This window comes from Anolis sagrei, chromosome Y (genome assembly GCF_037176765.1).
Source record: "Anolis sagrei isolate rAnoSag1 chromosome Y, rAnoSag1.mat, whole genome shotgun sequence".
NCBI lineage: Eukaryota > Metazoa > Chordata > Lepidosauria > Squamata > Dactyloidae > Anolis > Anolis sagrei.
Genome location: NC_090035.1, coordinates 23,768,651 through 23,793,647, shown reverse-complemented (window position 1 = coordinate 23,793,647; position 24,997 = coordinate 23,768,651). Strand labels below are relative to the sequence as shown.

At 46.9% G+C, this 24,997-nt stretch overlaps 2 long non-coding RNA genes and 1 pseudogene across 2 annotated transcripts; all 3 read right to left on the bottom strand.

The window, feature by feature from the left end:
* Positions 1-20: 20 nt before the first annotated feature.
* LOC137095555 (serine/threonine-protein kinase/endoribonuclease IRE2-like) lies at positions 21-5,159 on the bottom strand (annotated as a pseudogene).
* Positions 5,160-5,968: 809 nt separating this feature from the next.
* Positions 5,969-7,961, bottom strand: LOC137095707 (uncharacterized). Its single transcript, XR_010908881.1, has 3 exons — positions 7,859-7,961; positions 7,690-7,763; positions 5,969-7,003 (listed from the first exon to the last, which is right to left on the bottom strand). It is a non-coding gene; the product is annotated as an uncharacterized lncRNA (long non-coding RNA).
* A 2,277-nt stretch (positions 7,962-10,238) lies between these two features.
* LOC137095708 (uncharacterized) lies at positions 10,239-13,154 on the bottom strand. Its single transcript, XR_010908882.1, has 3 exons — positions 13,051-13,154; positions 10,385-10,457; positions 10,239-10,298 (listed from the first exon to the last, which is right to left on the bottom strand). It is a non-coding gene; the product is annotated as an uncharacterized lncRNA (long non-coding RNA).
* Positions 13,155-24,997: the final 11,843 nt, after the last annotated feature.

The window sequence follows — 24,997 nt, the reverse complement described above, 5'->3', positions numbered from 1 at the left end:
AGCAGCTCTGGTGCAATACATCACTTGGTGCCTGGGACCCCTGACAGGAGGCTGAAGCTCTGGCAGCCCCCTTGGAGCTTCTTGCAAAGGCCAAAGTCAGAGATGACTGCATGGATCCGGCTGTGGCCATCGGGGGATGAGATCAGGATGTTGCAGGGCTTCAGGTCATGGTGGACTAAGGAATAACATCATTAGAGAAAGGAGGTAACACTCTCTCACAAATCTCCTCTAAGAAAACCTTACCCAGAATAAATCTTAGAGGGTGTCAGGGTTAGAGTGTTAGATCCCAGGGTTTCAATGTTATGCAAGTCACGCTCTCTCAGCCTTTGAGGAAGGCAACGGAGGTGAAATCCTGCCTAGAAAACCCAAGGAATGGAGCTGGGGTACTAAATAACAAAAAGTCCCCAGTTAATTGCTTGCTCCTTCTTACCGATACTAAGGGAATGGAGGTGAGCCAAGCCAGACATGGTTTGGTAAAGCACTGTTTTCAGATCCAGGCCTTGCCGTGGGAAGTCTGGGGTCTACACATACTACAAATGCAAAAGAGAATACAATCAGGAGGAAATCTTAATTGGGAAAAACAAACAAAGCAGGTAAAATACACAATGATATTTCCTTCTTTGGAGTCCTATGCTCAATAGATGGAGGTGGGTTTTGTCAAAAGGAAGAACAGCAAGCCACCTTTTTCATGGACAGAATCAATGTTTGCTTTCAGCCTTGAATATTTCCACGAGCGAGTGGCAAACGGGAACCCAATGAAGCAAGAGGACAAGGACTTGCGCTCCTTTGCAATGCACAACTACCTCTACCTCTACACTTCCTCCTTTGGGGAAGGAGGCCCGGGGGGGAGGGGGTGCACCCATCTCCTGATTCCCAGGAAGAGAAGGGGGCACTCTGTGCCTTGAACCCAGAGGATCCCTGCTTTGAAAGCCCTGGCTGCTCACCTCTTGCAATGTGGCAGAGCAGAGCTCAGTGGTGATGTAGTGGAACTGCTGGTCAGCCTCTGTGCAGAAATAGCGCACAACATAGATGTTCATCTGACTCCCGGAGCAGCTGCACCTCATGGTCCACCAGTGATTCGCAGGAAGGCAGCAGGCGTTTCACTGCCACCGGACGGACCTCAAAGCGGCCCCTAGAGAAGGGGAGGATCAGGAGAAGGATGCAGACCCCAAGAGTTAAAGCAGATCGAAGTAAAGTAATGGATACTTGCACAGGGAAGGTAGGTAGGTAGGTAGGAAGGGGGAAGGAAGAAAAAGAAAGAAAGAAAGATGATAGGAAGGAGAGAAAAGAGGGGCTGGAAGCAACCAAGGAAGGAAGGAAGGAAGGAAGGAAGGAAGGAAGGAAGGAAGGAAGGAAGGAAGGAAGGAAGTCTTCTGCATTTGGCATTTGATTTTTGCCAGGTCACTTGGGCAAGGATTTTTTTGTTTGTTCTGGCTCACATTGAGTTCTCCAATGCTGTCTGTGGATGGGGTTCATTGTCCTGGAGGAAGGAGGGAAGGAAAGAAGGAGAAGGGGGAGGGAAAGGAAAAGGGAAGGGAAAGGGAGGGGAAGGGAAAGGGGAAGGAAAGAGAATGGAAGGGGTGGGGAGGGGAGGAGAGGAGGGGAAAGGAAAGGAGGTAATGGAAGGATGGAGAGAAGGAAGGACATAGAGGAAGGAGGGAAGGGAAAGGAGGGGAAGGAAGGGGAGCTCATTTTGAACACACACACACACACACACACACGTTGCTCCATTACCACTCACCTGAAAACAAAGGTGCCTCCTGCCCCTGGGCCCAGCACTTCCTTGGGGCTGAAGGAGATCTTCCCCACCACATTGTCTTCTGGGTCAGTGCCTGTTGGGAAGGGAGACACAGAGGAGGGACTCTGAGGAAAGCAGTGAGGCCACATCCTCCAACAGCAGTGAGGCCGCATCCTCTGCAGAAACTGAGAACTTCTCAGTTTCACCTAACCCCACCTGGGCAGGTGCTTCCAAGGAGAAGACTCTGACTGGGTGTCTGGTTGGCCGGTTCCAATGAAGAAGAGGAGGAGGACGAGTCCAGGCTCTGATCTGTCAACTTTGAGGAACTCCCTGGTGTTTCTCCTTGGCCTTGGCTGGAATCTTTCTTTGGCAGATGGTCCCTGGAGTGGGGTTCAAGAGAGGACCCTGTGTTCACTTGCTGCTGGAGCCGCTGGAGCCGCTCTTCCAGATGCTGCTCCAGGTACAACTTCTGCTTGCAGTTCTGTTGCTGCAAATGTTGGAGCCGGGAAGGAAGAGAGAGTGTCGCTATCACTCCGCAGTTCCCCAGAACCAGAGCAAACAAGGTTCTCTCCCTCAAGGGTCCTCCTCCAAAGGCCCACCTCACTCACCCAAAGCATGAAGAGGAAGAGCCCACCACCCCAAACCACAGCCACAAGGCCCGCTGCCACCGGCTCCCAGCTGCCAGAATCTTGGTGGACCTTGACCTGCTCCGTTTTCATAGAAAGAAACCCACGGTAGGGGACGCCTGTGTTGGGGGGTTCCTCCAGGAGCTGAAACAAACACAAGGGAGCATTTATGGAGAAGCACCAATGAAGGACACTTCACCTACTTCTTCTGGTGTCACAAGGGGAAGGGGCTTGATGGGGGGGGGGGAGTTGGGGTATATTTATTGGAATCTCCTTTTCTGGAGGCTTTCAAACAAAGGTTGGATGGCTATCTGTCAGGAGGGTTTTGAATGTGTCTTCCTGCCTGTCAGGAGTTTGGACTGGATAGCCCTTGGGGTTGCTTCCTATTGTATGATCTTACAAACTTTTAATTCCCCTTTGCATTTGTGATTATTACTGTATGTTTACGTTCATGCGTGATATTATTTATGTGCAATGTCCCCCCCCCCCCCCCAAAATTGTATTCATTTTGCTGTTTTGCTTTGTAGACTCATCACCAAACAAGGATTGTGTTGGCAAAGGCCAATTCATGCCATTTCCAGGGATGGTTTCTCGACACATGAAACCCCATTGAGGCTATGAACCCCGTCCCCATTATGACATATTCCCACTGGAGATGCTTTCCAAGGACGCTGAAAAGTCTTCTGCCTAGAACTAAAAGGAAGTCCATCTTTTGGGATTGGCAATAATATACATGCAAACTGAGAAGCCATGCATAAAAGCCTATATGGGCAAGGGATATGGTTGTGGGATGAGCCCAGACTGGGTCGGATTTGGCTCTCAGGGCCCCTGACTAAACTACCGCACAAACTGGTTCTGGAATAGAATTCACACACTTCATCAAAAAGGGAGCTGTGAGGTGCGACGGTCCCTGGGTTCTTCGGCAGGTGTTCTGGAAAGGCCCTCAGCATTGTAGTATGGACCACCAGTGGGAGCTCATGGTGCCCTGAAAAAGGAAGGAAGGAAGGAAGGAAGGAAGGAAGGACAAGGAGGAAGGAATAATAACAAAACTTTATTTATAGACCACCTTCTCTCCCCAAGGGGATTCAGGGTGGTTTACACACAAAAATGGCAAACATTCAATACCCAACTCAAATACAAGAAGGAAGGAGATGCTTGAGGCCTGTATGCTGTCCAGGGTGACTATGATAAAGGAAATCCCAGCTGGAGAAGAATGCACTGTGGAACATAGTCCAAGCCAGTATCCTTCTCTGCATATTGGAGGATTCTGGATGTCATAGTCCCCAAAAAATTAATTTGCAATGTTCAGATGAAATGGTGAGAAGAGACGAGAATGGCTGAATCTGTACGAGCTGCAGTGTGCATATGTTCAATAAGTTGTCAAAGGCTTTCAGGGCCAGAATCACTGGGATGCTGTGAGGTTTTTTTAAGGCTTGTATGGTCATGTTCCAGTAGCATTCTCTCCTGATGTTTTGCCTGCATCTGTTACTGGCATCTTCAGAGGTTCTGTTGGCAATGAAACAAGTGGAGTGTCTGTCTGTCTGTCTGTCTGTCTATCTATCTATCTATCTATCTATCTATCTATCTATCTATCTGTGGAATAATGTCCAGGGTGGGAGAAAGAACCCTTGTCTGTTAAAACAAGTGCGAATGTTGCAGTTAGCAAGCTTGAATAGCATTGAGTAGCCATGAAGCTCAAAGTCAATCTGTGAGGGTATCTGCACAGAGAGGTAGTCTGGGCTTGGTTACTTGCTAATTGCAACATTCACACTTGTTTTAAACAGACAAGGCTTCTTTCTCCCACCCTGGACATTCCACAGGTGTGTGTGTGTGTAACACACACACACTCAACTTGCTTCATTGCCAACAGAACCTCTGAGGATGCCAGTAGCTACAGATGCAGGCAAAACATCAGGAGAGAATGCTACTGGAACATGGCCATACAGCCTGAAAAACTCACAGCAATCCTGTTAATATTTTGCTGGGTTTGCACATGTGCCTTTCTCTTTTCTTTGGAATATTAACTTTTTGGAGCAAGGCAGCACAAGTGGTGAAGAGGCATCAAGAAAGCCCTTGCAGAGGTGACTAAAGTGGCACTAAATTGAGATTATAGTTGCTCCAAGGAAATGCCCTAAAATGGAGGAAAGACATCTCTCCAAAAATAGACACCTAGCACCGAGAGGACACACTTTTCCCCCTGTGGAGGGCAATAGAGAGAGGCTTACCAATCAGGAGCCACTGGCTATGATGAGCAGAGATGATGCGCCCTTTGGGTACTTGACACTGGTGCTGGAGTAATCTCGCGCTCGCTGGACTCTCGCAGCGTCACGTCACTGGTGGTGGGCACCTCCAAACTGCGCCAGAGTGACCCCCTGGGGCTGCAGGGAAAGGCACAAGGGGCCCCATCTGCACTTTGGCCGGTGCCCCATCCCCAAGTGACCAATGCCTTTCCCAAGGAGAGAGGGAGCTCACCACCAGAGCCACTCCTTCATGGACCAGAGACTTCAGGGCATAGAAGCCCAGTGGGGATTTGCCCACATAAAGCGTTGGCCTGGAGAAAGAACACAGCAGAAGAGGAAAGGGTCCCGGTTAGTTTTCAATAAACAACTAGACATCCAGGGGAAACATGACGGCACAGCCAGGGTCCCTCCTCATACTCTCCATCTGCTACAGAATGGCATTTCAGGTGGGCTGCTAAAGTACCTTAGGTGAAATTTGGCTTTTGCAAGGGCAGGAAGGGAAAAGCAATTTCTACAAGAATCAAAAGAACCAGAAGAAGGGGAGATAAGAGCCATGTTTCAATATTTGGAAGGATGTCCCATTGTGGAGGGGGCTAAGCTTGTTTTCTGCCACTCCATAGAGACCAGGACACAATGGCGCCACGGATTCAGATGGCAGGGAAAGAGATCCCACGTAAACATTAGGAAGAACTTCCTGACAGTCAGACTCTTTGAGATTCGAATACATTATTGCCTCCTTCTCTGGAGGTTTTTAAGCAGAGGCTGGATGGCCATCTGTTAGGAGGGTTTGTGTCTTCTTGTATGGAAGAATATGGCTGAACTAGTTGGCTTTTCCTCCAGCAAAGGATCACCGCCTTGTCGGGGCGCTGGAGCTTGAGCACCTCAATGATGTCATGAGCGAAACCAGTCCATCCTCCAGGAAATAAAGCCCGACTGCTCACTGGAGGGAAAGATACTTGAGACAAAGTTGAAGTACTTTGGCCACATCATGAGGAGACAGGAAAGCCTAGAGAAGATAATTATGCTGGGGAAAGTGGAAGGCAAAAGGAAGAGGGGCCGACCAAGGGCAAGATGGATGGATGGCATCCTTGAAGTGACTGGACTGACCTTGAGGGAGCTGGGGGTGGTAACGGCCGACAGGGAGCTCTGGCGTGGGCTGGTCCATGAGGTCACGAAGAGTCGGAGACAACTGAACGAATGAACAACAACAAAGTTGGCTTTTCAGTGTCCCTTCCACATATAGGATTTGGATAGGTAGAGATAGATGGATGGATAGATAGATAGATAGATAGATAGATAGATAGATAGATTAATTTATTGACTAGTCCTCTAATGATATCAATAGTTAAAGACAAAAGACAAGTATAGAAAGATACAATAAACACAAATCCTTATCCTAACACTCCTGTAATAGTTCGCTAAAATTCATTTGAGCACTTAAAACTTGATTAAATAATAAATTTGGTAAAATCGGATTAAATTAAATTACAACATGATTTCAAATAAGTTTGTTGCCATGACAAGAGACCCTGTTTTGTGAGAGAAAGAGATCACTCAGGTGAGCAGCTTTTATGATTTTATGATAAATTTGGCTGTGCAGCGGACTGAGTGTAGATTCTCCCCAGAAAGAAAATAGGACAGTTTGGGATTTGGATCCCAGTTGGTCGTGGGATTTGGAGTGTGATGGGGGTCTCTTTCTCTAGAGTTTTTTTTATTTAACCAGAGGCTAGATGAGTCTCTGTTGGGAGAGATTGGATGGTGTCTTCCTGCCTGGCAGAATGAAGCTGGATTGGATGGGCCTTGGGTTCATTTCCAACTTTAGGAGCCTGTGATTCTATGAAACAGAGGCTGGATGGCCATCTGTCAGGAAGGCTTGGATAGTGCCTTCCTGGCTGGCAGAAAGAGGTTAGACTGGATGGCTCTTGGGGTCCCTATTGACTCTAAGATCCAATGATTCAGAGGTTGGCGGGTCATGTGTTGGGAGAGCTTGGATGGTGCCTTCCTGGCTGGCAGAAATGGGCTAGACTGGATGGCCTTTGGGGTCTCTATTGACTCTCAGAGCCTATGATTCCCTGCTACAGTGTGCCAAGTGCCCAAGCTTCCCCCACCCCTTCCTCTTTCGAAGCAGCCCCCGCATGTAGCCACATCAGCTGGGCGCTGGACTCCTTGGAGGAACGGTAGTCCCAGTGGAGGAGGCGTAGGTGCTGGGAGCGCAGGAGGAGGAAGCGCAGGCTCTCGGGGGCCACGTTGAGGAGCGGGGCCCTGCGGAGGATCTCCTGGTTCCAGGCAAAGACCCCCCACCACTGGGGACCCCAAGTCCTGCATCCATAGCACTTCGCCCTTGGCCCGGGACACCGCCCCCAGTAGACCCTCCCCACTGGAGGCCAAGTGAGCAATTGCTGCAAAGAGAAGAACAGAGGGAGAGCAGAGGGTTAGTCCTTGCCCATGTGAGGAAAGGGGCAGCAGAGTGAGACTACAGCAGCTGACCACATCCTTCACCCTAGTAAATACTGGACATTATCAGCATGCCATCCAAAGCTTGGGAAACGGGGAGATGTTACCAGTCCTAGCAAATATGTAAAGATTTACAGTAGACTTAAAAAATAGCATCCATGGGGTTTGGTAAATGTTGGGTAAATGTCGTCGCTGGTTACGTGAAAGTGGCAATTAAATCTAGGTCTGACTAATACTATGCTCCATAAGCTCTGTCTCAATTATTTATATTGAAATACATGCATTAACAACAAATGAAGACAAATATAAACTGAATGTGACCCTGTTTTTGGGCCCCCAGGTGGCACAGTGGGTTAAACCACTGAGCTGCTGAACTTGCTGACCAAAAGATTGGCGGTTTGAATCCAGGGAGCGGGGTGAGCTCCCGCTGTTAGGCCCAGCTTCTGTCAACTTAGCAGTTCAAAAACATGCAAGTGTAAGTAGATAAATAGGCACCACTTCTTTGGGAAGGTAATGCTGCTCCATACAGTCATGCCAGCCACATGACCTAGGAGGTGTCTATGGACAACACCGGTACTTCAGCTTAGAAAAGGAGATGAGCACCAACCCCCCCCCCTTTACTTTTACTAACCCTGTTTTACTGTTTCTTCAATCTTTTTTGATGGTTGCTTGAGAGTTCCTGTTAACTGAGAATCTACTGTATTTCTAGAGAAAAAAAGAGCAATGAATAGTAAAGAGATTTGTGGCAAGTCCCAGAAGGAGTCCCCTGCCCTCCCCACTGTATTCCCCTCTTTGCTCACCATCCTCCTCACTCTCGTCTGGGAGAGGCGCTGCGGCTGAATAGTCCAGGAAAGTGGCATTCCAGCGCTGTTCGCGAGACTTGGTGTCGTACATAGTGATGACATACTCTGGGATAGAAGAAAAGGGAGTTTGGGGTGCTCAGGGGGCATAATATTTGGCAAAGCAATGGGCTGGTGCTTGGAGCCCAAGCAGAGGTAGGATGGCCATCTGTTGGGTGGGCTTGGATGGTGTTTACTTGCCTGGTCAAAAGGGGCTGGACCAAATGGCTCTTGAGATATCTTCCTACTGTAGGATTCTATGATTCCATCATTGGAAGGTTTTTAAACAGAGGCTGGATGGCCATTAGTCAGGAGGGCTTTGAAAGTGTTTTCCTTTATGGCAGAATAGAAATGGACTGGATAGCCTTTGGGGTCCCTTCTAACTCTAGGATTCTACGATTCTATAAAACAGAGGTTGGATCGCCATCTATCGGGATGGCTTGGATGATGTCTTCCTTTATGGCAGAATTGGGATGGATTGGATAGCCTTTGGAATCCCTTCCAACTCTAGAATTCTAACATTTTATCTTGTGCATTTGGTCCGCCTTTTGTGTTTGATTTTATTATGTTATTTTGCACTATTTTAGGAGCCCCTGGTGGCGCAGTGGGTTAAACCCCTGTGCCAGCAGGACTGAAGACCAACAGGTCGCAGGTTCGAATCCAGGGAGAGGTGGATGAGCTCCCTCTATCAGCTCCAGCTCCTCATGCGGGAACATGAGAGAAGCCTCCCACAAAGATGGTAAAACATCAAAACATCCAGGTGTCCCTTGGGCAACGTCCTTGCAGACAGCCAATTCTCTCACACCAGAAGCGACTTGCAGTTTCTCAAGTCGCTCCTGACACGACAAAAAAAATTATTTTTTTTATTTTGTTACTTTATGTCTTTTGTTTTTGATGTAATTTTTCTGTTGTTTTGTGTCTAACTTTGCTGTATTATTTTTGGGCTTGGCCTCATGTTAGCCGTCCCGAGTCCCCTTTGGGGAGATGGTGGGGTATAAATAAAGATGATGATGATGATTATTATTTCTATAAAATAGAGGTTGGATGACCATCTGTCGGGAGGGCTTGGATGGTGTCTTCCTTTTTTTAAAATAATTTTTATTGATTTATCACATTTATTACATACTATTGCATTTTGTACATCAGCCTCTTTAACATGTTGTTTTATTATTTTGCTTTAACATTTCCCCCCTTTTCTCTTTTTTTCCCTTTTTATCACCACAGTGCTCCCCTCCATCCGTCTCAAGCCACAATTCTTACATTTCATCTGTCCAAAATTTCATTTCTTCTTGTGACAGTAATTTTCCTTCCTTATTTTTTAATCCATTTACCACAAATCTTCCCCATACAGTATCAAAATCGCTTTGTTTCCATATACCTTTTTTTTACCTTTAATATACATGCCAATTTATCATTTATTGCTATTTTCCATGCTTCCTTATACCACTCCTCTATTTGTATATTCATTTCTTTTTTCCAATTCCTTGCTATGAGCAGTTTTGCTATAGTTAGTAAGTTTGTTATCACTTCTTTATCCTCCTTTCTCAATTGCTTATGGATGGTGTCTTCCTTTATGGCAGAATAGAGATGGAATGGATAGTCTTTGGGTCCTTTCCAACTCTAGGATTCTACGATTCTATAAAACAGAGGTTGGATGGCCATCTGTCAGGAGGGCTTGGATGGTGTCATCCTATATGGCAGAATAGTGATAGACTGAATGGCCCTTGGGGCCCCTTCCAACTTTAGGGTTCAATGACACTATTTCCCACCAAAAGGGGGGCGGAGAGCATGCAGCAATGGCATTTCCCCGGGTGCCAAAATCTACTCAACATAGAGGCCCATTCTTCAGAGGCAGTCTGTCCTGAATATCTGGCATCCCCCCAGGCATCTGTCGACAGCATGGTCTGTTTCTGTCCCAAGGCGGGATCCACCATGAACTAGGCATCTTCCTTCTTCCCTGGAAAAAGTGGAGAGCTCTCAAAGCCTCACAACTCGGGCCAGATACCCTTACTGATTGACTTTAAAGCTTCATAGCTATTCAGTGCCATTCAAGCTTGCAACATTCACACATGGTTCAAACAGACAAGTGTTCTTTCTTCCACCCTGGACATTATTCCACAGGTATATATACACTCCACTTGCTTCATTATCAACAGAACCTTTGAAGATGCCATTAGCTACAGATGCAGGTGAAACATCAGGAGAGAATTCTGCTGGAACGTGGCCATGCAGCATGGAAAATGCACAGCAACTCAGTAATTCTGGCCATTAAAGCCTTCGACAACACTTCTGGGAGTCTTTTGTGGTGTTATCCCCTTCTCCTTGTACCTGTGTAGATGATGCCATCGGAGCTCCGGCAGGGAGAGGACTGGACCAGCTCTGGGATGGTGAAAGGCCGCTTCTGAAGAAGAGGGCAGCAAAGGAGAGAGTCAAAGGGGTCCCCCTTGAGGCCCCCAACACCACGCACCCAGGCTCCATCCCACTCACCATCAGGCCCTCCTTGTTCTTGCCCCCCACAACATAGAGACTGCTGTCATTTGGGTCTGGAAGGAAGGCTGGCCTGGAGAAGAAAATGGTTCCATGTTGGCCATCACGTGGGATCCCCCAAATATTAATGCATGAAAACTGAGGCACATCTGGCCAAGCAACCTCAATGCATATCTATGAAGTTCCACCTTGTCTCCTGCGCTATTCTTATAGTATAATATAATGTAATGTAATATAATATAACATATTGTATATACATATAATAGTTACAATATTATCATGTAATGCAATATAATACTACTAATAATAAATTATAATTATATATTTATATTATATGTAATATTACTAATAATATTACAATATAATGGTATAGTACAATATAGTAATATTTAATACTGATATTGTACTATGCTAATATAATATATTGGGTTGTTGTAGGTTTTTTCGGGCTATATGACCATGTTCTAGAGGCATTCTCTCCTGACGTTTCGCCTGCATCTATGGCAAGCATCCTCACTACCTCTGAGGATGCTTGCCATAGATGCAGGCAAAACGTCAGGAGAGAATGCCTCTAGAACATGGTCATATAGCCCGAAAAAACCTACAACAACAGTGATTCTGGCAATGAAAGCCTTCGACAATACAATATAATATATTGCATGTATATATATCTTGTAAGCCGCTCTGAGTCCCCTTCGGTGTGAGAAGGGCGACCTCATCAGCGCTGCCTCTGAAAAATCCTGCAAATCTCTTGGGAAGACAAGCGGACACATGTCAGCATGCTGGAAAAAGCAAAGACCACCAGCATTGAAGCTATGGTCCTCCGCCATCAACTCCGCTGGACTGGCCATTTTGTCTGGATGCCCGACCACCGTCTCCCAAAGCAGTTGCTCTATTCCAAGCTCAAGAATGGAAAATGGAATGTTGGAGGGCAAGAAAAGAGATTTAAAGATGGGCTCAAAGCCAACCTTAAAAACTCTGGCATAGACACTGAGAACTGGGAAACTGGTCCTTGAGCGCTCCAGTTGGAGGTCAGCTGCGACCAGCAGTGCTGTAGAATTTGAAGAGGCACGAATGGAGGGCGAAAAAGAGAAACGTGCCAAGAGAGGGCACGTCAAGCCAACCCCGACTGGGATCGCCTTCCACCTGGAAACCGATGCCCTCACTGTGGGAGCAGCTGCAGGTCAAGAATAGGGCTCCACAGTCACCTACGGACCCATTGCCAGGACACTACACTTGGGAGGACCATAATCCTCTGACTACGAGGGATCGCCTAAGTAAGGAAGTATAAATGTAATAAATAAATAAATAAATAAATAAATAAATAGGAAAGGAAAGCCAAGGCTGGGAGAAGCTGCAGCAGTTTGCTTTTGCCTGAGCCAACTGGGAAGAACTAAAATACTGCATTTCTTCAATTCTAAGACTCACTCCCATTATATATACATTTCTAAAGACGGAGTGTATCTTAATTGTAGGTGTGTATCTTATGGATTTTTGTCAGTGGTGATGGCACTGAGATCAGAGTGAGTCTTATAATTGATGGCATCTTACAATTGTAGAAATATGGCATCATCTGTCCTTTTCTTGTTGGCATTTTGAAGTCAGTTTGCGGGAACTGAAGTACGCCAAGGACAAAGGAGGAAAGTGGAAGCAAGCGAGAGAAACTGGGAAAGATTAAAAGTGGGAAAAGTGGGTTAAGAAATAGGGCCACTGAGAGGGTCTGGGTAGCCTTTGTATTCACTGGAATATGAAAGACTGCAGTGCAAACATTTTGCACTAAAAGGACTCCTTCTGGCAAAGGAAGCTGGCTGTTGTACACACACACACAGTTGTACATATGAAAACCTGCCAGTCCATCCTGGCAGCCCATTTGCTCCCCCAAAATAGTCATTGAGCCCCACAAATCTGTGTCCCTTTCTGGGCCTGGATCCCCTTCTTTTAGTTGGTGCCAAACCTAAATTTCCAGCCATGTTTTACTTATTGGGCTCCAACATCGATCAGAGCCTGCAGAACTGGGTCTGAAATAAGAATCGAGAAAGACAAGGCAGACCCCAGATTAGAACAGAAGGCATCTCTGGTTCAAATTGCCCCTCATTTTTGCACCCACCGGGGAAAATTCCAATATCCACAAATTGTGTATGTCTCAAGCCCTTTTGGCCTGTCCATCCTTCCTTTCTTGGCGAAGGAGGCACATCTGAGACGAAGGACAGGGCCTTCTCAGTGGTGGCCCCCGGCCATGGAACTCCCTCCCCAGGGATATTAGATCGGCCCCTCCCTCCTGACTTTCTGGAAAAAAAGTAAAGACCTGGCTCTTTGAGCAAGCTTTTGGGAATGCAGCGGAATAGATAACACAGAACTATGAATGATGAACATGGGCTGGCCAGACGATGTTACTGGATAATGTTTTTAACAGGTTGACATCAATGATTATATGTTTTAATGATTTTTATATAAGTTTTATATTGTAATGTTGATTGTTTTTAATTGCACTTTTATGAATGCCTGACATCAAATTGTGCCAATCTGTAACTCGCCTTGAGTCGCCGTATGGCTGAGAAAGGTGGGCTATAAATATCGTAAATAAATAAATAAATAAATATTTGGTGCCCACTGGACTCTTGTGTGACACACCCACCCTTTCCTGGGCCCTTCTTATTTGCACCCACCGTCCTTCAGGGTCCAAGCGATGTCACCCGTTGTCTTGCTCACGGCGTGGAGGCTCCCGTCCAGTGTGGAGATAAAGACCAGCGAGTCATGGGCCACAACGGTGGGGCTCCCTGCCAGAGACAGAAGGGGATTTGGGGAGAGGAGGCAAGAGAGGTGAGGCCAAGAGGAGAAACTCTGGAACTCAGGAGCAGGGGTCTTCCAAGGAACCAGAAAAGAGCAGTAGCTAGTCTTCCCAATTATCCGTCTTCCAGCTATTTCATCACTTCTCAAGGAATTGGTGGGGTCAGCTAGCGCCAAGGGCTTCTTCTCCTTGGTCTTCATTGTACTGGGAAAGCTCCACTGCCCCCTCCCTTTTGCTGAAGTGAGGCGGTCAGCGGAAGAGAATGATTATAAAAATGTATTTAAAATGAATATAGGAAAGAATACCTTGAGAGAGAGCTCTGCGGCAGGGAGGTTTGGTAGAGGAGCGAAGTGTTCCAAAGACAAAAGTAAATGTGTAGGCTTCAGAGATCAAGGAAGTTAAATATTAATGGGACATGACATTTGGGAAACAATAGTAAGTGAGATGTTTGTCGTCAAGGGAATGTTTTTGGCAGCTAGACAAGAACACCTGCATGAGTAATTGATCTAAGACTAAAACACCTAAAAGGTCAGCTAGCGCCACCTTGCGCTGCGTTGATGTAAATAGCAGGCAAGGTCAGATCTAAAGGAATCAATTCTAGTGAATTACGAATATGGGAATAATTAAGATTTGAAACAATTAGAAGTACGTCAATATAACACGTCATCGTGATGTATGGAAAAAGGTAATGCGTAAGGCCTCTGTTAATGATTATATCTGTGTAAATGTCAAGACAGTTCTACGCATGTCTAGACCAGTGGACTTCTGCTATAAATATTGTAACCTGACTGACTTTTAGTACGCTTCAGATCTTGTTTCTGAGCGTCCTATCAACTTGATAGTAAATTTGCCTGGAATCAAATTGCAGTCTCTGTCTCCTTCTTGCTTGCTTGTGCTCTAAAATGATCTCGGGTAAAGTATGTGCCGCAACAAATGGGGGCTCTTTCCAGGACCTGAGCCAACAAGGAGAGGAATAGAGACGAAGCTTCTTGAGAGCTTGATTACCCCCACTCAGCGGGTTGGGTAAGACGATGATCAGAAGGGGCGATATGGGTACCCATTGAAAGAAACGACCCGGCTGATCCTCGCCTTCCCTGCCTCCAGACTGGGGATACATTGAGAATTAACAGCTTTGATTCCATGGCACAGGTAAGGGAAAAAGGCCTTAAAAGGAAAAGGGGTACATGGGAAGTACCTGGGGAATATTTCACTGTGAGATTACTGCAGAAATCAAGTGAAAACCCCCCGAGTGATTGTTTTCGCTACAGAAATCACACTCACAGGTTGGAGGAATACCCTTTCAGGGGGAAAGTGATAAGTCTGTTTTGTGTTTTGTGGTTGTCTTGGTTAATGTTGTTTGTGTCCATATGCTTTACCCCTTCTTGTTGCTTTGCAACCCTATGCACACATTTGTGTATCAATGCCTGTTTTTGTTGTGAGATGTGTATAATGAAAAGAGACAAATAGTTTCAGGCTTCGGGGAAAAAGCCAAGATGGGAAAAAGAAAAAGAAAAATGAAAAATGAGAAAAATGAGAAGAAAAAAAAAAAGGGGGAAACGCTACGTGCAATATGGAGAAATGGTGCCTGTCTTTTGGGACAAGGAGAAAATGTTCGTTTACATTTTCTGGACAACTTGAATGTATGTGGATGGCTAGCCAAAAAAAGGAATGTGTGGAAACTGTTTGTGTTGGGAAAAAATAATCTTTACAGGTTTCAAATAAAAAGGAATAAGAGGATAATTCAGGAAAAACCTGGAGAAATACACATGACGATGGGAAATGCCAAGTTTATATGTTTTCATGTGGGTAAGCAAAACCAAGAAGAAAGTTAAAGGTATGTGAAGAAGGTAGGTGTAGGGAAAGCAAGGAAAAGCAAGTCAGAATAAGAGAATAGGGTCAATTACAGGAGAAAAACCAAGATGTGTAATTGCCTAGGACAAGGTAGAATTGAAATGAGAAATGTAGCCAGAGAGTATAGAGAAAGTGATACAGTGGTGATGAAGTGATAGGAAGAGAAATGTAAAGATCTAGCATTTGCTTAATAATAGAAACCTGAAATGTTGAGATGTGAATGAATAGATTCCCTTTGTGAAAGTTTAGATAAATGTGTGGTAATGTTGCAGTTTAGAATAAGTGAATGCATGTATGAAGACAGATTTGGATGCATCAAGACTGTTATGGGAGGTTGATTGGGGGCACTTCCGGTTCCGGTCATGGTGGATAGTAGCAGGACACGGAGCTGCGGCTGATAAGAATTGAAATCCGAAGGAATCCGAGGCGCCCGTCCCCTTCGCTACCCCCAAACTCAAGTAAGAGGATCCGCAACAGCCAGGGGTCTCGAAGGAGGCCCTGGCAGTCCGGAATTTCACAAGAGTAAGGGAGGAGAAGAGGAAGAAGGTGAGGAGGGAGGAAGGTTGAGCGCCGCCACTCCACCACGGCAGCTCCCTCAACACTTAACAATCAAGCTCTCACCTGGGCATCGGAGCTCCGGGCCCTCTCCTGTCGTGGACTGTGGGCAAAATAACATCTCGGCTGCTGCTGCCGCTCCCTCAGCCCACCGGAGGGAAGCAGGGCACAATTTGGATCACCAGCGCGGCCGCCATTACCGCCGCTGCTCTCTGGGAACCCTTACCACGCTGCCGAGCCTCGCTCGAGCCACCGCGCCGTTGGGGTGGGGTGACTCGTGATTGCATCATCCCCAACGGGCCCAAGCCCTTTGCTGGGCCTAGGCAGGGAATCTAGAGGAATCTCGCGGGTGATCCCTGGTGCTATCAGCGGTGCCTTTCCTCCTCGCTGCAGCCAGCTGCTGGTGGCTGAGCGCCATTACGACATCGCCCAGTGGCTTGAAGGCGGCGCCCCAGTACATCTCCCCGGCGTGTCCCGGCAGCGCCCCTAAGTGCCTCTGGCGGCGCCACTCATCGGCAGCCGCCTGCTTCCCACCAACAGCGCTTTCAGGCTGCACTTTTCGGGACTTTTCAGCAGCGCCGCTTCCATTACCAACTGTCGTCTCTCCATCAGTGGCGGTGGTGCAACACGGCCTCTCAAGCACTAATTGGAGAAGAGGCTTGACCGTGGCCTGGAGCCTGCACCCCCTCTGCCGGGATTCCCCCGCGCTCCTGCCTGGACTTGCCACTCAGGCTGTAGCGCCTGTGAGCGTGCCCGGCTGGGCCTGTGCCATTGGACCGTCCAGCCGGGGCCTTTTCCATCTGGCCTGCATTAGACGCCCATTATCGGGCCCAACATCGCCCAGCAACGCTGCTTCCTTCGGAGCTTACTCCAGACGCTAGTCCTCTACCACCTAGGCCCCGCGAGCAAGCCGTTGCATTGCAAGAACTACTGGAACGGGCCCTGAGCTACTCGAGCCGGGCCCTGACCGTCTGGCCCTTCACCATCTTCCACCATCTGGGCCTTCACTAGCTGGGCAAGCAATGTGTAGATCTCTTTGTGCTGACCTGTTGTGTTGACCGATATTGTGTAGACCTTCTGTGTTGACCGATTTTGTGTAGACCTTTTTGGGCTGTCCTTTCTCTGTGTTGAATTGATATTGTGATAGACCTATTGTGCTGACCACGGCCGTGTTGTCCATCTCCGGAAGATTGAAGACCCATCCGCTTTTTACCAACCGTCTAGAGATTACACCTGAATCATAATAACCTAACCTTATCTAATCGTTATCATCGACATCTTCTTAATAGTGTGTTTATATATTACCAACATAGTACGTTCCTTGGTTGTCTTTTGCTGCTAATTTGATATGAGAACGCAATATAGCACTTTGTCCTTCACTGCTAATCTGATATAAGAACGCAATATAGCACTTAAGGTGCCTGCCACTTGCTGCTAAACTGCACTAGCACTTGCGCCCCCTTCCCTATCCCTCCATGCTGCACTTTAGTTAGCGTTGAGAACCAGATTCGGGTATCTGTTGCACTTTAAGATCTCTGCACTTTATGAATTGCCCCAAGGGCACGCAGTTGTATTGCGGACTGAGTTGTGTTGTCGACTGTGTTGCACTTTAAGACTCTTGCACTTTACGAACTCTCTAACTGTCGTGGCTGGAACGCTTACTACCATCTGAATCTACTGCCATCCATGTGGTTCCCCATCCCCCTATTTGTGCTGTCCCTGTTATTATTGACCAGTGGTAGGGGCAAGGGAGGAGGTGGGCTGGAGCCCGTGAATAATAATGAGGTGGGGAGGGGGGAGAAAGGGGAGCAAGGGAGTTGGCAAAGGCCAACAAACCAAACATTTATCGAAACAGAAACTAAGACCTTGGTTTTGGATTGCGGCATGGAGGAGGGGAGGTGTTCCACTAGCCGAGGGGCCCCCATAGAGGTCGTGGTGGGGAGGGGGAGATGCGGAAAAAGGAGACCTCGAATTCGGCCTAATTCGGACCGCTTATCTACATTAATAATCCCAAACCGGTGTCCTAAGGTAAATTGGTGTAACCAGGTGAGCGGGCCCTCTGGATTAAAGGTGGTGCTGTTGAACGCCAGGTCTGTCAACGGAAAAACGACCTTTATCCAGGATCTAATCCTGGATGAGTGGGCAGACCTGGCGTGCATCACGGAGACCTGGCTGGATGAAGCTGGAGGCGTAAATCTTACCCAGCTTTGTCCTCCAGGCTTCTCCATACAGCACCAACCGAGATCCGGGGGACGGGGAGGCGGGGTCGCAGTGGTCTATAGAGATTCCATCCACCTGATCAGGAGTCCCATCCCGCAGACCACAAATTTTGAATGCGTCCACCTGAGGGTGGGAGACCGGGACAGAATAGGGATTCTGCTAGTGTACCGTCCACCTCGCTGCACTACAGTCTCCCTACCTGAGCTAGCGGGGGTGGTCTCGAGCCTGGCGTTGGAGTCTCAACGGCTCCTTGTGCTGGGGGACTTCAATATCCATGCCGAGGCAACCCTCACAGGAGCGGCTCAGGACTTCATGTCTGCCATGGCAACCATGGGGCTGTCCCAACAAATAGCTGGCCCCACCCACTGTACTGGACATACATTGGACTTGGTTTTCTGCCGGGGATGGGAGCAGGGTGGCGGTGTGGAGGAGTTGTCCATCTCTCTGTTGCCATGGACTGACCACTTCCTGATCAGATTTAGGCTCACTGCGCCCCCTAACCTCCGCAAAGGTGGAGGACCCATTAAGATGGTCCGCCCCAGGAGGCTTATGGATCCGAATGGATTCCTGACGGCTCTTGGGGATTTTCCCGCCACCTCGGCAGGTGACCTTGTCGAGGCCTTGGTCGCTCTCTGGAATGGGGAGATGACCAGGGCAATTGACATGATCGCTCCGGAACGTCCCCTCTCAAGTAGCCGAGCTAAACCAGCTCCTTGGTTCACCGAGGAGTTGGCAGTGATGAAGCGAAGGAAGAGGGAACTAGAGAGCGTGTGGCGCTCGGACCCAAGCGAATCAAATCGAACACGGTTTGTGTCCTGTCTAAGGGCATATGCCGCGGCAATAAAAGCCGCAAAGAAAACTTTCTTTGCGGCCACTATTGCGTCCGCAAAAAACCGTCCGGCGGAGTTGTTTTGGATTGTCAGAGGTCTTTTAACTCCCACCACCTCAGGCGGGAGCCCTGACAATTCGGTCACGCGCTGCGAAGCATTTGCTCGGTTCTTTGCGGACAAAGTCGCCTTGATCCGTTCTGGGCTGGTCACCATGTTAAACGCAGTCTCCGAGGATGTGACACGAGCACCTGCTTGTCCTATTTTGATGGATTCTTTTCAGTTCGTGAAGCCTGAGGATGTGGACAAGATACTCGGAGGAATGAGGCCCACCACGTCCATCCTAGACCCCTGCCCATCCTGGCTTCTGAAGGAGGCCAGAGGGGGATTGGCTGAGTGGGTAACGATGGTGGTTAATGCCTCCCTTCGGGAAGGCAAGATTCCAGCGAGCTTAAAGCAAGCTATTATAAAACCGCTGTTGAAGAAACCATCATTGGACCCCACTAAATTCGATAACTTTCAGCCTGTTTCCAATCTCCCCTTCTTGGGCAAAGTCATGGAAAGCGTGGTGGCCTCACAACTCCAGGTATTCTTGAGAGACACGGATTATCTGGATTCGGCACAGTCTGGTTTCAGACCGGGACATGGAACCGAGACGGTCTTGGTCGCCTTAGTGGATGATCTGCGGCGGGAGCTAGACAGCGGGAGTGTGTCCCTGTTGGTGCTCCTGGACCTCTCAGCGGCCTTCGATACCGTCGACCACGGTATCCTTCTGGGGCGCCTTGCGGAAATGGGTCTTGGGGCACTGCTCTGCAGTGGCTCCAGTCATTTCTGGAGGGTCGTACCCAGAAGCTGTTATTGGGGGACTCCTGTTCAATACCACAGTCTTTGACCTGTGGGGTTCCACAGGGCTCCATACTGTCCCCCACGTTGTTTAATATCTACATGAAGCTGCTGGGTGAGATCATCCGGAGTTTCGGGGTGTGGTGTCATCTGTACGCAGGTGATGTCCAACTCTGTCACTCCTTCCCACCTGCTACTAAGGAGGCTGTCGAGGTCCTGAACTGGTGCCTGGCCGCTGTAATGGTCTGGATGAGGGTGAACAAACTGAAATTAAATCCAGACAAGACAGAGGTTCTCCTGGTCAGTCGTAAGGCCGAACAGGGTATAGGGTTACAGCCTGTGCTGGACGGGGTCGCACTCCCCTTGAAGGCGCAGGTTCGCAGCTTGGGTGTGATCCTGGATTCATCGTTGAGCCTGGATCCCCAGGTTTTAGCGGTGACCAGGGGAGCATTTGCACAGCTTAGGCTCGTGCGCCAGCTGCGCCCGTACCTCGGGAAGTCTGACTTGGCCACGGTGGTACACGCTCTGGTCACATCCCGCCTCGACTACTGCAACGCTCTCTATGTGGGGCTGCCCTTAAAGACGGCCCGGAAGCTTCAGCTGGTCCAGCGCGCGGCAGCCATGTTGCTAACAGGAGCGGGACGCAGGGAGCACACAACGCCCTTGTTGTTCCAGCTCCACTGGCTGCCGATCTGCTACCGGGCCCAATTTAAGGTGCTGGTGTTATCCTACAAAGCCCTAAATGGTTCCGGCCCAAAATACCTTGCGGACCGCATCTCGGCCTATGAGCCCACGAGGACCTTGAGATCGTCCGGGCCCTTCTCTCGATCCCGCCTGCTTCACAGGCACGTCTGGCGGGGACGAGAGAGAGGGCCTTCTCGGTGGTGGCCCCCCGGCTGTGGAACACCTTCCCTGTTGACATCAGACAGGCGCCATCCCTTATGTCTTTCCGTAAGGGCCTAAAGACATGGCTATTTGAGAAGGCATTTAACTGAGTGCTACATCTACTGGTAATGACAACTGGAACGGAATATGGTTTACGAGCTTGGTTATGATTCTGTGATAAGTCGGAGCGGATTATTTAGTGTAATTTATTATTGTGTATTAGTGGATTATTGCTTATTGTAAATGTGTTTTTATATGTTGTACACCGCCGTGAGTCGCCCTAGGCCTGAGAACGGCGGTCAACAAATGCAGCAAATAAATAAATAAATAAATAAATTATGTTTAATTATTATATGTTTAAACATTTGATGGGTTAAGAAGAGAAATTAATTATTATGTGTTGAGAGTATTCAAGAATGGCCAACTTGAATGCCCTCACTAGGAAAAGGGAAAGGAAAAATTGGAAACTTTTTGAAAAAGAAAAATTGAAACTGTCCCACACAGGAGAAAGGTGGTGACAATTTGAGATACATTTAAATTTAGAAGATTTTGTGGGAAGAGCGGTGAAGAAATTTTTTTTTGATGTTATGAAGGTATTTGTTAATATATTTTAGAAATTGACATGTACACCCCCTCTTAAAAAGTCCAAAAATGTCGGCAACTGAATTAATTAATAGGTGAATGAAGATAGATGAGGGTAATATGATGTGGAAGTAAAGGGGAATTAAGCATTAAGAAGTACAAATTTTGGAAATGTTAATGATTCTACATTGGCCTGTTACAGTACCCTCTGTTGTGTTAGAAGACCCAGAGTGGCTGGAAAAATTTTGGAAGTGTGATCCCTGTCATAGAAAAAGTGGAAAGGGTCTACTGCTTGATGAATGTCCTAATGCTAAGAGGGAATGCCAAATTGCGGATGAATTAAGCCTGCTTAAAAAGGAGACCATACAGTGACGGGCCCTGACTTACAATTTAGGAGTTGATCGACGGTATAAAGAACTAATTACATCGTACATAAATAAGAAGACATATTTCAAAGACTTAAAATATAAGAGGATAAAAGTTGCTCTAAATAAGAGAGAGATCCAGCTGTAAGAAGAAAGAAGAAAGAAGATTGGATGGACTTTCAGGGTTGGGAGTGTGTTATTGTGGGACTCCTTATCATCTCGGGGTTGGTATGGTTGTGTTACAATTATAGGCATGTTTTTGGGGGAAAGTGTATTCACGTAGGCATGTGGTATATTTATTACCTGATTAAGTTGAGTGTACTCATCCCGAAGGTAGTACAAGGAGGGATGGGAACAAAAACATATTCCATCAGATGAGTCAGGATATAGCAAAGGAGACAGAAGTTACTGAGTGTTGGATTTGCAGTCATGGGCCTACTTCCCAGCGTGAGGGATGGCCACTAATGGTAGGGGACATTATTAAGTCAAAAAGGATGGAGCACCTTACAGCCTCAAAATTATGAGATGATTGAAATCTTACTTGATCCAGAACAAGCTATAGTGACACATAAAGGGATCTCACCGGAGGCCCCAGCGTGTGTCACTTGGGAAGATAGAACTTGGTCATTATCCCTATTGCAATCTCCTTCTTCATGTATTTAAAACAGAGGCTTCCAAGGACATTAGCCTCTTAGCCCATCTAGAGCATTCTAAAAGGATGAAAAGATTTGATGGTGCTGTTTTACTGGAACTGGGTACCCACATTAAACAGGCCCAAGCAAAAGCTGCCAGCAAAAACTGTGACCAGCCAAGGACCCCCAGCAGGGAGGTACCGCAGGGTCAAGGGGAACCCCACTTTGAGAGACCACCAAATGAAAGATCACAGCAAAGTCGAGGGGAACCAAATCCTGCCAGAGTGGTAAAAGAGGTGGAAACCCGTCAGGCTGTGCCAAAAATCTCTGGTAACAAAGGGAAGGTTACCCACCCTGGGCTGTATCGGATTTGCGGGCAGTGGGCAGGAAAGATTTTGCCACCTTTTTGGGTTGGAACATGCACGATAGGTACCCTAATGCTAGCAGATGTGACAATATATATAGAACAACCATCCTAAATGACTTGGAAAAGAGAACGTTTAAAAGGAGTTTATGATGAAGGGGTTGGATATGATCCAGACAGAACTTATTTAAATGAAGGAAAAAGGTTGGGAGCCATCTTGTTCCCTGCTATGGGTTTAGCTTTGAATATAAGACAGATTTGGAAACTCTCAGCTCAAGTTGAAAGGTTGGAAAGAAAGAAAAAACTGTGGCTGGAATAAGGGCTTTGCAGCTATAATGATAAAACCTCTTTATGAAGTTACAAAGGGGGGTGAAAGGGAACCATTTAATTGGACCCCCAAATGTGCCCAAACATTTGCATAGTTGAAAGCGAGCTTTGATGCAAGCATTGGCTTTGGGCTTGTTTGAATTGAAGATGCCATTCACACTTTATGTTGGTGAACAAGACGGAATAGCAGGAGGGGTGCATACCCAGCTATTAGGAACCTGGCCGAGACCAGTAGCTTACTTGTCTAAGCAAATTGACCCTGTAGCAAAAGGATGGCCAACTTGTCTATGTGCTGTAGCTGCTACGGCCCTGTTGACTCAGGAAGCTGATAAATTGACTTTGGGACAAGAGTTGATAGTTAAAACCCCTCATTCAGTAACGGCTATCATGGACTATAGAGGATATCATTGGTTCACAAATAGCCGTATGCTAAAATATCAGATTTTATTAGGTGAAAAACTCCTAAATCAAGTTACAGATTTACAGTACATTAAAATCTTGATTCACTCCTGCCTGTTGAAAGGGAAATGCTTCAACATGATTGTTTAGAAATTATGAATGAGATATATTCCAATAGACCTGATATAAAAGATTAACCATGGCCTGAGGTAGATGCCACTCTTTTTACAGATGGAAGCAGTTTGGTTGAAAAAGGGAAAAAGATATGCTGGATATGCAATAATAACTGCAACTACTGTGTGGGAAGCAGAACCACTTCCTCTAAATACCTCAGCTCAAAAGGCAGAACCGATAGCACTTATTAGAGCTCTGGAGTTATCAGAAGGAAAAGTAATCAACATTTATACAGATTCTAAATATGCATTCACTACCTTATATGCATATGGAGCATTATATAAAGAAAAGGGACTACTAAATTCTGCTGGGAGATAAATACAACATAGTGAGACCATTCTGAGATTGTTAGATGCTGTCTGAGTTCCTGCATCAATAGCAGTAATGCACTGCAGAGTACATCAATGTGACGAGGAATGTGTGACCTATGGAAACTGGTATGCTGACACCACAGCAAAGGCCGCGACCCGAAAGGGATGAGGAAAAGAGCAGGTCATGGCCCCTTTGCAGGTAAAAGACTGGATACATTATACTAGAATAAAGAAGGCATCACCTGAATGGACTGCGACTCTTGATCCAAAAGAATCCCCTTGAGACTTCGTATCATTAAACCAGCAGTGCCATGAGACTAAGAAAGAGGACTACGGCTCTGGTTTTGACCACATACCTGGAAGCTGGTTAAATACATCAGACAGAAGGTTGAGGAGCACTGTGAAAATGCCAACGTGTATGGAACATTCTTCAATCACTGTGATAAATGATTGTGTTAAATGTTATTTTCGCTAAGAATGTAATTGCGTGAGTTTGCGAGGCTACTGTAGAACATCCGCTCGCAAAAAGGGGGGAATGTAGCGGTCAGCGGAAGAGAATGATTATAAAAATGTATTTAAAATGAATATAGGAAAGAATACCTTGAGAGAGAGCTCTGCGGCAGGGAAGTTTGGTAGAGGAGCGAAGTGTTCCAAAGACGAAAGTAAATGTGTAGGCTTCAGAGATCAAGGAAGTTAAATATTAATGGGACATGACATTTGGGAAACAATAGTAAGTGAGATGTTTGTCGTCAAGGGAATGTTTTTGGCAGCTAGACAAGAACACCTGCATGAGTAATTGATCTAAGACTAAAACACCTAAAAGGTCAGCTAGCGCCACCTTGCGCTGCGTTGATGTAAATAGCAGGCAAGGTCAGATCTAAAGGAATCAATTCTAGTGAATTACGAATATGGGAATAATTAAGATTTGAAACAATTAGAAGTACGTCAATATAACACGTCATCGTGATGTATGGAAAAAGGTAATGCGTAAGGCCTCTGTTAATGATTATATCTGTGTAAATGTCAAGACAGTTCTACGCATGTCTAGACCAGTGGACTTCTGCTATAAATATTGTAACCTGACTGACTTTTAGTATGCTTCAGATCTTGTTTCTGAGCGTCCTATCAACTTGATAGTAAATTTGCCTGGAATCAAATTGCAGTCTCTGTCTCCTTCCTGCTTGATTGTGCTCTAAAATGATCTCGGGTAAAGTATGTGCCGCAACAGAAGGACTTTTGGGAAATTGGCGGCATTTATCAACTCAAGGGCTTTCTTTAGCATGTCAACCTGTGTATGCATGTGCCCCTTTGGATGTATGACAAACCTCATGCGTTTTGTAGGGTTTTCTTAGGCAAGAGATGCACAGTGGTTGTCCTGCCAGTGCTTTCCTGTGAAAGGCCAACCAGTCATTGGGATTTTCTTTTTTCTTTTTTGGGGGTCCCTTTCAGTGGCAGTGGAGGCCCTTGCAAACTCCCTGGGCATCCAGCCA